Source organism: Nematolebias whitei, chromosome 13, assembly GCF_014905685.2.
Source record: "Nematolebias whitei isolate Nwh7 chromosome 13, NemWhi1, whole genome shotgun sequence".
Classification (NCBI taxonomy): Eukaryota; Metazoa; Chordata; class Actinopteri; order Cyprinodontiformes; family Rivulidae; genus Nematolebias; species Nematolebias whitei.
This window is the reverse complement of record NC_056510.1, coordinates 38168951-38184679: the sequence shown is the minus strand read 5'-3', so window position 1 is coordinate 38184679 and position 15729 is coordinate 38168951.

Here is a 15729-nt window from a genome sequence, read left to right as displayed (position 1 = left end):
GAGAGACGTTATTATCTTTGACCCATCAAATGAATGGAGTCATTTATTTTCAGAATCAAAGTTTAACATCAAACATTTACATTAATTTGGCAAAATATGAAAATAATAACAGACAGTTTCACAAATAATGAACTTCAAATCACTCGGCGGTGATTTGAGGACTTTGCTTCAGATATTTCTAAAAATATCTGTACTGATTTATGAGAGAGAGGTGAGTTTAAGAGGAAATTGAGATTTATCTTACAGAGGAATATGTGAGGGAATTTAATCTGTTTGACCAGAAATTGCACGCTCCCATCAGGTATCTCAGCTTATCCCAGGTACACTTTAGTCGAAGAAGAAACCGTTACCTTGTTGACGATAGATCACCTCAGTAAGAACCTTCAGACTGATATCAGCGTCTCCGTTGAGAACAGCTAAAATCCTTGGAGAGTCGTGCGTGGTTAGCTCAAAACAGAATTATAATCCCAAAACGTCTCTGGATTCTCGGCAACTCTGACTCTTCATTGTCAGCAGCTCTCAGACTCTTTCAGATCTTCTCAGACTCTAACTCCAAAACTCTCCATAACTCTAGTTCTCTGAATTCCCATGAATTCTCTTCAGAACTCCATGGAATCTACTGCACTCTTTTCACCATTCCAACTCTCTACCAGAACCGGGAAGTTGTCACATTTTAAATGAGTTTACTTCCGAGTTTACTTCAGAGCTTTCTGATTCGTGGATGGACCAGAAAGAGGAGTGGTTTTGTGACGTAAGATGTTATCTAAGCCAAGGTCAGAAAATGAGATTGTTTTAACAACTGACAGAGAGATTATTGCAGGAGAGCAGACTTCGTGGAGTCAACTCTTGGTAATCTTCTGAAAAAGTTTAAACATGACATCTTTCTCGGTAAACATTTTAGTTGACCGAAAACCAACCTTTCACATACTTACGACTTGACTCATTTCAGACAGAAAATCAAGAAATGCATATTCAGGTGATTTCTTCTTTGAATGAGGAATAAAAATCATTACTTACTGTTTATGTAAAATAAAAATGAGTAGTTCTTTTCAACCTGTAAGCATTGAGTGAAACTAACACAATTTGATTATCAAAACATTTGTAAGACAGTAATGATTATAGGGGATTGTCTTTTCTGCTTGATTAATTCAAGAAAGAAAGTCATCAGATGGCTCAGACTTATTCAGATCAATGAAAATAACAGTCTCTGTCCATCTGGTAGATTTGAGGTCATCAGGGTCAGATGAGGGTCAGATCATCAGGTCATCTGGTTCACTACATTAAGATGGATCTACCTGAGAAATGTTGAGGACTGTATTTAAAATTCTGGTGAGTTTATCACATGCAGATCACCTCAAACAGAAACACTGATGGTTCATGACTTCATAAGTGCATCTCTTTGGGGTTGACTTGTTTGTGACTGTTTCATCAATAACACCTGCATTAATTGTGTCTGCATTACAAGTCCACAATATTAACTTAATAATATTAGATTTGGAGAAAGGTACATCAACTAGATGTCTTAGTCCAAAAAATGTTTTGTGGTCTTTTTTATCACCTTAACTTGAGCACTGAAATGATTTTACATTCTGTAAGTGCTACAGGTTGGGGTGATTACAACAAAGGTCTTCTGTGATTATTGATGTTATGTTTGTGATGTGATACTTTCAAAACTTTGTCAGCAATATTACTAACACTGGCACTGACATGATTCTTGAATACAGTAATTCAAGGCTAATCAACTGCTGGCCCGGGGGCCAAATCAGTCTCACGGATTAACTCAGTTCGGCCCACCAATGGGTTCATTTTAAATAAAACTAGATTTTAAACCATAAAACAAACTTACTTTATGATAATAACTGCTGGATGTCAGACCCCCTGAGCTCATGGTTTTCAGTACCTGTGTCCCCCACTGAACAATTTAGTTGAATAGCCCTACAGTAAATGCCAATTTTTGGTGTAGTGTTGCTGTCTTTAGTGTACGGATAGAAAAATAAGAACTAAAATTGGAAGTTATTTCTGTCTGTGCACATTTGTTTAATGGTAAATCCAAATTCAAGTAATTTGTCTTACCTTAACCAGGCTAAAGCCCCAGATGTTTTGTCATTAGCCCTGGATCAAAACAAGTTTCAGTTTTCCCACTGCTCGCCTCACAGGGGCGGACTGGCCATCGGGAGCGCGAGACATTTTCCCGTTGGCCTGGATCTGCTAAGTACTTCTTGAGGGACTTGACTAAGGGTCGATTTGGGTCGCGCTTGATTATTTTAAATAAACAAGCTGCTCTTGTGCCGGTGTGTAACACCAGGCTCACTCAGGCTCCCCCGACCTCCTCTCTCCTTCTGAGGCTGTCTGTCAGGAGTGCGCCCGCCTCTGTGGACTGGTGCGGGGGGGGTTCTCCGGCTTGGGTCTTAAAGCTTGCAGGATGGAGTCCTTCCTACAAGCTTTAAGACCAAAACGGAGAAACGTACAGACATCCATCCGATAGACCGATAGACAAAGTCAAAGGTGCAGCAGAGACAGGATGAAAAAGAAAAGCACTGGCGCTGATGCAGCAAAGTGCAGTAAATTAATGTTTGTTCATTATGGAGCAGGTAAAACTGAAAAATCCTGTTTCATGCTCAATAATCCAAGTAGAAAAATCCAACAAATTTAAGTCGGGTACTCTGGATAGTTTAAACTACCAGAACCTGTCCGGAGGACCGGACTTTACGTTGGATAAGACAGAAACATTATGGAGAAAACTGCAGTCAGCACAGCTTTCTTCATTAGTTAGTTAAGTGGGCCAAAACTTTATAGAAGAAAAGTGTTTACAAAGGATATTGCAAATTTAGGATATGGTTAACAAATTCCAAAAGACTTCCTCAGTCTGAGGTGCTGTTTTAAGCTCAGTCTTATAAATAGCACCTTCTCAGAGTGGATCAACCAGTTTGCTGCTGACAACTAAAACCAGCTGATCACATGCTCAAGAAGGACCATCAGCCTAACAATGGATCATTAGCACATTGATGGCTGTTTACTATTCACAGAGGGCTGAGTGATACTAGCAATCACAGCATTGTAAGAGGGGGACAGATGAACCCGTAGGCCTCCACCCCTGTTTAATGATGGACAATTTCTTTTCACAAAGATGGCCTCCTTTACTCCTCTCTCAAACCATCGTTCCTCTCTGTCCAGGATGTGAACATCTTCATCCCTGAAAGAGTGACCGCTGGCCTGGAGATGAGTGTAGACCGCAGAGTCCTGGCCTGATGATGTTGATCTTCTGTGCTGGGCCATCCTTTTGGCCAGTGGCTGTTTAGTTTCCCCGATGTAAGACTGATCACAGCCCTCCTGACACTGAACAGCATACACAATATTACTCTGTTTGTGCCGGGGGACTGGATCTTTGGGATGAACCAGTCTTTGCCGTAAGGTATTTTGGGGTTTAAAAGCCACTGGGACATTGTGTTTCGAAAATAAACGTCTCAGTTTCTCTGATACTCCCTCAACATATGGAATGACCACTGGTCTGGGTTCCTCCTTTTCACCTGTTGGCTGACTGGAGTCCTGTTTGGTTTTCTTCTCTGCTTTCAGGAAGGCCCAGTTAGGATATCCACATTGCTCTAGAGCCTGTCTTGTGTGGGATTTCTCCTTCTGCCTGGCTCCTGAGCTAGTGGGGATGCTGTCTGCTCTGTGGTACAGAGTCCTGATGACTCCTAACTTGTGCTCCAAAGGGTGATGGGAGTCAAACTGCAAATACTGGTCTGTGTGGGTGGGTTTGCGGTACACCTCAGTTTGCAAATGTCCTCTATCAGAGACTGAGACCTCACAGTCCAAGAAAGCCAACTTGCCATTTTTTTCATCTTCTTGTGTGAACTTGATGTATTTATCCAGAGTTGATGTGGTCAGTAAAATGTTGGACTTCCTGGGCTTTAATTTTAACCCAGGTGTCATCAACATACCTGAACCAATGACTTGGTGGTGTCCCTGAAAAGGACGTCAAGGCTCTCTTTTCTACCTCCTCCATGTACAGGTTGGCAACAAGAAGTAACCCCCCCCCCCCAACTCTCCACTGCGACTTTGTTTTCTATTGTATATAGATATTTTGTTTTTAATGAAATTACATTTCTAAAAAGAAATAAAATGAAAATACTATCATTTGTCTATAAAATTGTTATAAGTACACCTCTGCATAACATTGTGTCCTTACTAACATTAAATTAAAAAGGAAGGAAATATAGATCAACTTACAACAAGATTATTAACATTGTTTTATAGTCTGTAACAGAAAAGGCTTAAAGTGCATCTGTTTGCCTGAAAAAAAAAACCCAAAACTTATATCCTTATTTAAACTGTAAACATTTTTGACCATTTGGTACTGAACAATCAAATTAAATATAATCAATAAATAATAATAAATTCAAATTGATCAGAAACATTTTAACTCAGGAGTGTTATATAAAACCCTTTGACCTACAAAACAAAAATGACTAAAACAATTTATACTGATTTTTTAAATCAAAATGAAGTCACGATTAATGGTTACAATGAGCACGTTTTGCAGTGCACAGCTTTTTGAAGTGGAGTTTGAAACATGATCCTGCACAGCTCCTGCGCAATGTTTAGCTGGACCTTGACTTGGTCTTTAGTGCAGCAACAGCAGAGAAGTTGCAAAGAGCACATGAGCAAGGGAGCTGGCTGGTGGTGGGGGGAAGGGGGGCAGTCCAGGGGAATGCGCTCACAAGAGAAGAACCTGACAAGTTGTTTATTGACATAAAATGTATTTTATTAGCAAAGAATAGAGTCCTAACATTGGTTAAACATCTGTTTTTACAACAAATTAAAAAAAAAAACATCCAAACCGTGCTTTGACAATCGATAAAACTAAAAAATTTTGTCAACGCGAAAGAAGAAAGGGGGCAGGTGTCTCTCTCACTTTTGAGTTTATACTCTTTGTTGCATGCATGCTGTGGGTGAAATACGTTCAGAGCGGAGGACTTGTTAGCAAAGAATAGAGTCCTAACATTCATTAAACATTACTTCTGTATTTAAAAATAAAAATTTGTGCTTGGACAAACTAACAAATAAACAAAAAACAATTGTTAAAGAGGAAGAGGGGCAGGTAACGCTCTTGCTTTGACGTTACTCCGTCACATGCGTGCTGTGGGTGAGAAGCGTCACCTCACCTGCCAAGTTTCTCAGCAGCAGAGGGAAGCGACACGGTTCAAGCATAGCTCCCCAAACGACAAGACAGTCATATTTGTGCATGACTTTATTATTAGTAAGACTGAGAGTTGACGGATTTTAGCAAACAATTGCCGAACACACCCTGACAAAATGAGAATAGTGCAAAAAAAAAAAAAAAAAATTACTACCTGCTGTAAAATGTCTAATACAGGCCTCTAACTGTTCAATCGTCTTGGGCCTTCTTTGCCGCACCTTCCTCTTTATGATGCGCCAAATGTTCTCTATAGGTGAAAGATCTGGACTGCAGGCTGGCCATTTCAGTACCCGGATCCTTCTCCTACGTAGCCATGATGTTGCGATTGCTGCAGAATGTGGTCTGGCATTATCGTGTTGAAAAATGCAGGGTCTTCCCTGAAAGAGATTACGTCTAGATGGGAGCATATGTTGTTCTAGAATCTGAACAAAGTTCTCTGCATTAATGGTGCCTTTCCAGACATGCAAGCTGCCCGTGTCACAAGCGCTCATGCAACCCCATACCATCAGTGATGCAGGCTTCTGAATGGAGCGTTGATAACAACTTGGGCTATCCTTGTCCTCTCTGGTCCAGATGACATGGCGTCCCAGTGTTCCATAAAGAACTTCAAATCGTGACTCATCTGACCACAGAACAGTCTTCCATCTTGCCACTCTCCATTTTAAATGGCCCCTGGCCCAGTGCAAACGTCTGAGCTTGTGGAGCTTGCTTAGAAATGGCTTCCTATTTGCACTGTAGAGTTTCAGCTGGCAACGGCGGATGGCACGGTGGATTGTGTTCACTGACAATGCTTTCTGGAAGTATTCCTGAGCCCATTCTGTTATTTCCTTGACAGTGGCATTCCTGTTTGAGGTGCAGTGAGGCATTCCTGTTTGAGGTGCAGTGACGTTTAAGGGCCCGGAGATCACAAGCATCCAGTAGAGTTTTACGGCCTTGACCCTTACGCACAGCTATTGTTCCAGATTCTCTGAATCTTTTGATAATGTTATGCACGGTTGATGATGATAACTTAAAAGTCTTTGCTATTTTACGCTGGGTAACACCATTCTGGTATTGCTGCTCTATCTTTCTGCGCAACAATGGTGGAATTGGTGATCCTCTTACCATCTTGGCTTCTGAGAGACACTGACACTCTGAGAAGCTCTTTTTATACCCAATCATGTTGTCAATTGACCTAATTAGTGTTAATTGGTCTTCCAGCTGTTCGTTATATGCTCAATTTCCCTTTTCCAGCTACTTATTGCTACTTGTCCCAACTTTTTTGGGATTTGTTGACACTGAAATTTTGAATCAACATATTTTTTCTTTAAAATGTTACATTTACTCAGATTAAACTTTTGATCTGTCATCTATGTTATATTACGAATAAAATATTGACATTTGCCATCTCCACATCCTTGCATTCAGTTTTTATTCACAATTTGTTTAGTGTCCCAACTTTTTTGGAATTCGGTTTGTATTTCAATCCAACCTTTATTTTTATTATTAAATTATTAAACCTTTATTTTACCAGGAAGAAATCCATTGAGATCATCAATCTCTTTTACAAGGATGTCCTGGGCTATATACACATATAGCAACAGTCTTAAAAACAGTATCAATGCATTAAAAATAAAATATAAGTAAAAGAAACATACATCAATAAAACATAAAATACAATGTAAGTTAAGAAAATCACAAAACAGTTAAACATTACAGGTACAAGATTTGACTAAAACCTCAGACAATTTTTGTTTAAAACTAGCTAATGGAATAAAAGACTCTAACCTCAACTTAAGCTGCAGATCGTTCCAAGACCACGGGCCGAAATAGGACAAACTCATCTTTGCTGACTCTGTACGTACAAAGGGTACCTTAAACCTCAGCCAGCTACTGGCCCTGAGACTGTTTCTACAGGTTAGTCTCATTGATCCTCAAGGACTCATTTACAAGACAGACCTGTTTTAAATAAAAAACACAGTAGGCAATCATAAAAAGCATATACCGATAAAATGAAGTAAATGGAAGAAATTATATTAAAAAAACAAAATTAGCTACATTATCAAGCTATATAAAAACAGGAACATGTCCATTGATTTTTGCCACTTAGCAGATGTTTAAAGGCCCTTAGAGAGGTCATGGTCGAGAGCGTTGATGACATATTGTAACCCCAGATTCTATGAGTGTAAGCATAGTCCTTTAAAAGCTGTCGCTATTGGGTTTACCTGCCCGCAGCGCACTGAACACTGAAAATTTCTAGTCCATGCCCACCTGCTGTGTGGGCCCCACCCAGTCCATTATGAATTGCATCTGGACCGGAGATCGACTGCCAAAGGTATACTCTTTCTTCAGCCATTTGAAAGCCAGTGAGGCCCAACTTTTAAAGGGCTACGCTTACACATAGAATCTGCTGTGTAGAGGAAGGGGTCCTCAGATCGTTGAATTTTGATTAGTAATTTTATTCTAAAAGGGGCACCACTTGCTTTCCGGTTCTTAAGCAAGAAAAATATGAAATCATATTTTGGTTATAAAATTGAGGCTTCTAAGCAGTTTGACTCATCCATAAACATTTTCATTAGAACTTGTGCAAACAACAGTTGAAACTTCTGATTACCAGTTTTTTACATCTTTCTCATATGCATGATTAAACTGAGTACTAAGCTGAGAAAGAAGGAGACAAGTTATTTCATAGCAGTTTTACAGCAAAACATTCAATTGTGTTCAGAACTCAGAAATTTAAATTGTTCAGAAAAATAACTTCTACCATGGGATGGCAATGTTGTTTCATAAATTCACTACTACCAAAGAGTCTTTGAGGAACAATAGGGTAGTTCTTTCCCACACTCTAAGACTGTAGGATGAATCCTCCCTTTTAGGAACAGATGCACATAATGCTCAGATATATTTTGAAGGTCAGATGGAAAGGTTCTCATAAAAAGGGTCTTTCAGCTTGGCTGAAATCATAATAACAGGTGTGCACTTAATAACAATAACAGATTTTTGTTATTCATTTTTTTGTAACATGGTTTCTTACTGTCCAGCTTTGGAAATGAGAGTCAGTCTTACTTTCAAAGTATCAAAATAATAAAAGTTGATGGCAGAAAAACCTTGTGTCCTTACATATCCCCCACTTAGCGATTTACAACCCGATCCATGGTTGATGAATTACAACAAATAGCATCCACACATCAGAAGGGTTCCAACAAGTGTTGAGTTGGATTCCAAAAAAGTCAGTAATTCCAAGGCAGGAAAGGAGAAATTAATTAACATTATTCCACACAAAGTCAGGAGGAATCCAAGGAATGAAAAATGAATCCAGGTTATTCCAAGTGAGGAAAAAATTAATTCCAAATACGAAAAAGTGAAGATCAACGATATTCCACCAGGAAACGGGAAGATCAATGATATTCCATCAGGAAACAGGAAGTCAGAAGGTATTCCATGTGAAGTCCAAGCTTTCTCTGGAGGTTACAGTGATGTCGCTCACTTGAACGTTGGGTTGGACCACAGGATGATGCAATAGGACAGTACTCATTTGGTGATTTCTGGTGCCCATCTAACTACTTGTCTAAATAATTCCTCGTATAACGGAATAAGTAAATATTTAAACATGCAAATCTAATGTCAACTAATATGACAAACTAAATCATTCTAATCCAAAAAAGTTCAATCTGGTCCTCTGGACATTCAAAAAAACAAAAGCAAAACAAAGCAAAAGAAATCTAGAAACGTTTCGTCTCTCATCCAAGAGACTTCCTCAGTCTGAGGTGCTGTTTTCAGCTCAGTCTCTTAAATAGCACCTTCTTAGAGTGGATCAACCAGTTTGCTGCTGACAACCAAAACCAGCTGATCACATGCTCAAGAAGGACCATCAGCCTAACAATGGGTCATTAGCACACTAATGGCTGTTTACTACTCACAGAGGGCTGAGTGATACTAGCAATCACAGCAAACCATCGTTCCTCTCTGTCCAGGATGTGAACATCTTCATCCTGGACAGAGAGGAACGATGGTTTGAGAGAGGAGTAAAGGAGGCCATCTTTGTGAAAAGAAATCGTCCATCATTAAACAGGGGTGGAGGCCTCCGGGTTCAACTGTCCCCCTCTTACAATGCTGTGATTGCTAGTATCAGGGTCAGAGTCAAGTTCAGTTAAGGAAGGAATGTTAGTGTCTGGATCAGCCAGGTACTGAATCATTTTCCCGATGGCTGGATCCAGAGACTGAAGTTCCATGAGGTCCTTGTCTGTAAATGCAGGTTCCAGTGAAACTGTGTTGTTCACTGGTTGTAGAGCAGTAAAGGTGGTAGCTTCAGCACAAGAACTTGTGAGAGTACACACCTCTGGGGAGGGAGGGTCTGGGACATGAGCAGGCAGCCAAGAAGGGTCAAAAGACCACCGGGTACCATTTATGGCACCTCTTTTGGCCAACAAGTCTGCAAGATCATAAAGTTCTTTGTCCTGTCCTGGCACACGTGAGTGGCCTCTGACCTTTTTCCAAAATACTTGTAGATTGTGAGATGTCACCAAGTGATCACATGCCACGAACAAGTCCTTGTGTTTCACTGCTTTATTGTTGCACATGAGAAAGCCTTTACTTTTCCACGCAGCAAGGTGACACGAAAAACTCAGCCGTGCATAATTGGAGTTTGTACAGATCACCAAAGAATGAACAGAGTGTTTTACTACGGTTTGCAATGCTATCAATATGCCTGCAATTTCAGCGTATTGCGATGATTGTGGGCCTAGTTTAAAATGTAAGGTGTGTTGTTCACCATTGTAGAGCCAAACGGCACCAACACCAGCTTTGATAACAGTGTTGTGGTGGAAGTAACATCCATCCACATACACAGTTGTCATGTCCTTACAAACATTTTCATCAAAGTATTGATGATGTGGGTCTTCAAAGGCGGTGGCATGTTTGACAGGTGTCTGTACCAAAGGGGCATCCTGAGTGCATTGTAGGCAGGCTGCCAAGTCTATGCCCAGAGGGGTTCTCTTGTTTTGAGCATTGCGAACCTGTATGTCAAAGCTCTGCAAGGCCATAAGCCATGAAGCCACGTGTGCGTTTGTCACCACGCTATCTCTGATATGTTGGCTGTTAAGAAAAGTTACTGGTTGGTGTTGTGTTTCCACAATAGTCTTTTGTCCACCTAGGTATTTAGAGAAATGTTTCACTGCCCACACAGTGGCTAACAGTGCTTTCTCACAGAGTATTTCAGTTCAGGTCCTGTCATGGTTTTGCTGGCATAGGCTACTACACGCTTGTCTTGGTCATAGAGTTGGTACAGACCAGCACTCAAGCAGTGAGCTGAAAAACCCACTTCAAGGTGCAAGTCTTTGTCACTGTTGGGATTTGCTAGACATGGTGCTGAGCACAGCTTGGCCTTGAGGGCATCCATGGCTTGCTGTTGTACATCAGACCACTGGAAAGGCACATCCTTTTTGAGGAGTTTGTTTAAAGGTTTTGCCAGATCAGCGTAGTTCTCTATGAACTGGCATGAGTGGCTACAAACACGAAGGAAGCTACGGAGTTCTTTGAGGTTGGAGGGTATCTTAAGGTTGGCAAGGCCTTGGGTTCTACTAAGTTGGGATTGCACACTATCGGGACTGACAAGTAGACCAACGTATTCCACCTTAGCTTTGTACCACTGGCACTTCAAAAGTGAGATCTTTGCACCAACAGCTTTGAGTTGACTTAGCACATGGTCAATCTCAGCTAAGTGAGAGTCAAGCGTGGGTTGGCGTAGAAGGATATCATCTACGTAGATGAGGGTTCCCCGTTCCCCTGCATCTGGACACGCTTTGTTTAAGAAGATGTTGAACTCAGCTGGTGAGTTTGCATAGCCAAAGGGGCACCTGGTGAAGGTGTACTGGCGGTTGGCAAAGGTGAACACAACTTTATGTTGATCAGCTATATGCACTGGGATCGTCCAGAACCCAGAAGCCACATTAAGCGTGGAGAAGTACTTGGCATTGATTACCTTAGTGAGTTCTTGTTGAAGTTCATCGGCCATCTGGAAAGAGGGACCTGTTTGTTCAGCTTCTGGTAGTCGATGGTGAGTCTCCATTTTCCATTGGGTTTGAAAACAGGCCACAAAGGTACAGAGTAAGTGCTGTTACATGGCCTGATTATTCCTTTCTACAAAAGGTTGTCAAGGATTTCTTGTACGGGCTCATAGGCTGCCAAAGGAATCTTGTACTGGCGCACATAAGTAGGAGGAGAATTAGGTGGAGTTGGTATGTGGACGGTGTGGGTTGAAGTCAAACCACAGTCCAAAGAGTCCACTGAGAAGGACTCTTCATATGTGAGAAAAACTTGGCAAAATTTTTCTCTTCATCATTGGTAAGAGTGTCTGCTTGGTAAACTACTTGTTCTATCTGTGATCGAACCGAAGGGTGGAGCTCAGGGGATGGTGACTCTACAGGTGTGTCTGGAGTCTCTGTGGTCATACTCATCAACATTACGTCAAAGGTTTGCAACACCATCTGGTCCTTGTTGGTGAGGTCCACACGTCAAACAGTGTCATGGTCTAAATCAATGAATCATATCAGCTACTTAGACTACAAGCATGTCTTAAAGACATAAAAACCCGGATGACTCTTAATTTTCTCCTGTTGAACACAGACAAAACTGAGGTTTTGGTTTTTGGACCTGAGCACCTTAGGAATGAATTTTTCAGTCTTTCTCCCTCCTTAGATGGCATTAATCTGTCCTCCAGCTCTAATGTTAAAAATCTTGGTGTTATTTTTGATCAGGACATGTCTTTTATCCCCCACATTAAAAACGTTACTAGAACTGCCTTCTTCCATCTGCGTAATATCACTGAAATTAGAAACATCTTATCTAAAAATGATGCAGAAAAACTGGTCCATGCATTTGTCACGTCTAGACTGGACTATTGCAATGGTTTATTATCTGGATGTCCAAATACTTCTTTAAAATGTATTCAGTTGATCCAAAATGCTGCTGCTAGAGTCTTAACCGGAGTTAGTAGGAGAGATCATATTTCTCCAGTTTTAGAAACTGAATAACGCTGGGAGCCATTTTGGTTCAACATGCAAGGCAGTGCATTACCTTGGGAAGCCATTTTGGTTAAACATGCAAGGTAGGTGAAATAGCCATTTTGATTCAAGATGGTTGCCAAAGCTACCTCAGCATATATAAAATTGACTAACTCGGTCTTTCTTTGAGATATTGAGCTACAAAACAGAAACTCGTTGGATTTGTTTGAAACTTGCAGAAAGTAATCATCAGACATCTCTAGAGCTGGTTAAGGTTTGGAGCCATTTTGATTCAAGGTGGCTGCAATAGCTACCTCAACAAACACAAAATTGACTATAACTCGTTCATTCTTTGAGTTATTGAGATACAAAACAGAAATTAATTTTTGGATTTGTTTGAAACTTGCAGAAAGTAATCATCAGACATATCTCTAGAGCTGATTAACATTTGGAGCCATTTTGATTCAAGATGGCTGCCATAGCTACCTCAGCATACAATAAATACAGCAAAATGAATAACGCCGTGAGCCATTTTGGTTCAGCATGTAAGGCAGCGTATTGCCTTGCAAAACCATTTTGATTCAACATGTAAATTAGGTGAAGCGGCCTTTTTGATTCAACATGCAAGTTAGGTGAAGCAGCCATTTTGATTCAACATGCAAGTTAGGTGAAGCGGTCGTTTTGATTAAACATGCAAGTTAGGTGTAGTGGCCATTTTGATTCAACATGTAAGTTAGGTGTAGTGGCCATTTTGATGCAACATGCAAGTTAGCAAAGCAGCCATTTTGATTCATCATGCAAGTTAGGTGAAGTAGCCATTTTGATTTAACATGCAAGTTAAGTGAAGTGGCCATTTTGGTTCAACATGCAATGTAGGTGAAGTAGCTTATGAAAATCAAAAATCCAAGATGGCCAGCAAAGCAAAAAAGGAAAAATATTATAAATCGGATTAGTGATTAGTGATTTTAGTGATATTGAGTTGAAACTTGGTGTGGTGACTGCTGAGAATGTTTCCTATCAAATTCTGTATCAAAATAAAAAAACAAGATGGCCGTCAATGCTACTTTCAAATTGCTTTAACTCAACCATTTTTATACATAGAAAGCTAAAATTTGGTGAGGTTGTAGCTGAGAACATGTTCTATTATATACGGAATCCAAATCAAAAATCCAAGATGGCCACCTTAGCTAAAAGAGAAAAAATACCATAGCTCTGCCATTTTTAGAGCTATTCAGCTGAAATTTTGTATAATGGTAGCTGAGAGTGAACCCAAACATCTTTTGCTATCAAATCAATAATTTAAAACGGCAGCAGCCTGGCAGCCCCCATCAAAGTTTCTCCATGAACCTTCTAGTTATTTTATTATTATAATCTTAACTCTTATTATTTATTTATTGTTATTTTTATTTTTTTTTAACTTTTTTCTTTTCATTTCCAGTCTGGGACAGAGATTGCAGCTGAGTTTTCTTCCTCTTCAGGGAAATCCACCAGAGATCACCTCCAGCCAAGAAGTCTGTGAAGACTGAACTTTGAACTTTTCCAGGGACAGGTGAGAGCAGGTCCAAGAGGTTGTGAGTAATGAGGCCAAATACAGCCACACTGCAAAATTAGCAAAGTATTTCCTCTCTATTCCTGCTACTGTTGCTAATGAGCAGTTTTGTCCACCACTGGAGATATTCACTGCAACTAGATCTGTGCTTTTGGCAGAAAATGTGGACAAGTTGGTCTTTTTGGCCAAAAACTTAAAACTTGATTAGCTAGATCCTAAACGGTCTGTTGCTGCTTATTGTTCTGGTTCTGACTGGTATTGTATTTAAGATTTTTATTATTATTAGTATAGTTTATTTATTGTAAAGAGTGCCGTTTATTTAAAATATCATCCAAATGGGTCGCTTTTATTTATTTTTATACAAATGTATTGTTTACTTGGCATATTTTCAAAATAAACGTTTTGTATGTCTTCATTTTGGCCTTTTCTGTACTGAAAATTAACCGAACCGAGCTCTCCTTGAAACTGAACCGAACCGAAATGTGATTTTAGTGTACCGTTACACCCCTATTGATAATGTTTGTGGACTGTTGTTAGAAGGGCTTTATCTATTGTCTTGAACTGAGAAAAGGAAGGTGTGGAACTCATTGGCAATTAATCAAATCAGCGTGTAGGTTGTGTATACCTATGCAGAAAAGAAGACATTTTCCTAATGTGAAGACAGAGAGTGAAGAGTAAAAGCCATTTTCTTCCAGAGTGCAGAGCTCAATGGACATGTCTGTGTTACTGGTCCATCTTGAACATTGACTTGTCAGTGGTTGAAGGTAGAAGCTTTTTAAGATGGGTCTACCTGAGCACCGTTGAGGATTGTATTTAAAATTCTGGTGAGTTTATCACATGCAGATCACCTCAAACAGAAACACTGATGGTTCATGACTTCATAAGTGCTTCTCTTTGGGGCTGACTTGATTGTGAGCTTTTCATCAATAATACCTGCATGAATTTTGTCTGCATTACCAGTGCAACATATTAATTTATTAATATTAGAAATGGAGAAAAGTACATCGACTGGACGTCTTATGCCCCTTTTCCACTGTGATGGCGTGGATCGGCTCAGCTCAGATCAGCTGGGTACACGTTGCATTTTCATTGTGACCTTTGTGGCCTGTTCTGTGGGCGGGTCCAGATTACAACTCTCCTTGCCACCTGGTGGCGATTAAATACGATTTAGTAATACATGCTGTGTGTTTTTCAGATGATTCTCCAGCAAAATAATCTCAGCAGACCTACAGTCTGTTTACGTCCAGCTCTGGAGCAACAGTGTGCCATTAAAAGATGAAAGAGGCTGTTACCGTTCATCGATGTATCATTTCAGTATAGATGTTGACAATAAAGTTCTATTAAAAATATTTTGACTTTTGTTATGACACTTTAGTTATTTACTGAACATTGTAGATGGAAAATCTGGATTTAGCTCAAAATCATGACTTAATTCAGTTCAATTCAATTCAAAAATACTTTATTAATCCCAAAGGGAAATTAAATGTTGTTGTAACGCATCATCCTGGTTTCATTAATGAGTTGTTATAGATGCTGATGGCTGTGGGCAGGAAGGATCTCTTGTCTGTCCTACAACGGATTTGAAGAATGAAGAATCATTCTTTGAACAATCATCTCCAAAGGTTCTAGAGGAGTCCCCAGAACTGAGCCAGCCTTCTTTATAAGCTTGTTGATCTTTTTAAAGTCACTTGCTCTGGTGCTGCTCCCCCAGCAGATGATGGCAAAAGAGATAGTGCTCTCTACAACAGACTTATGCCCCTTTTCCATTAGTACCGGTACGGGCCGGTACAGCACGGCTCTACTCTACTCGGTATGGTACAGGTTGTGTTTCCATTATGCTTTCAGTACCGGTTCCAGTGGGTGGGGTTCAAATTGACGTCACCACCTCTCACCAGCTGGTGGCGATGAGACGCAGAAACTGTTTTCAGTACAGGTTGAGAATTTATGTTATTTTGAAGTTGTGTGTATGTATGCATGCATGTATGTGTGTATGTACATGT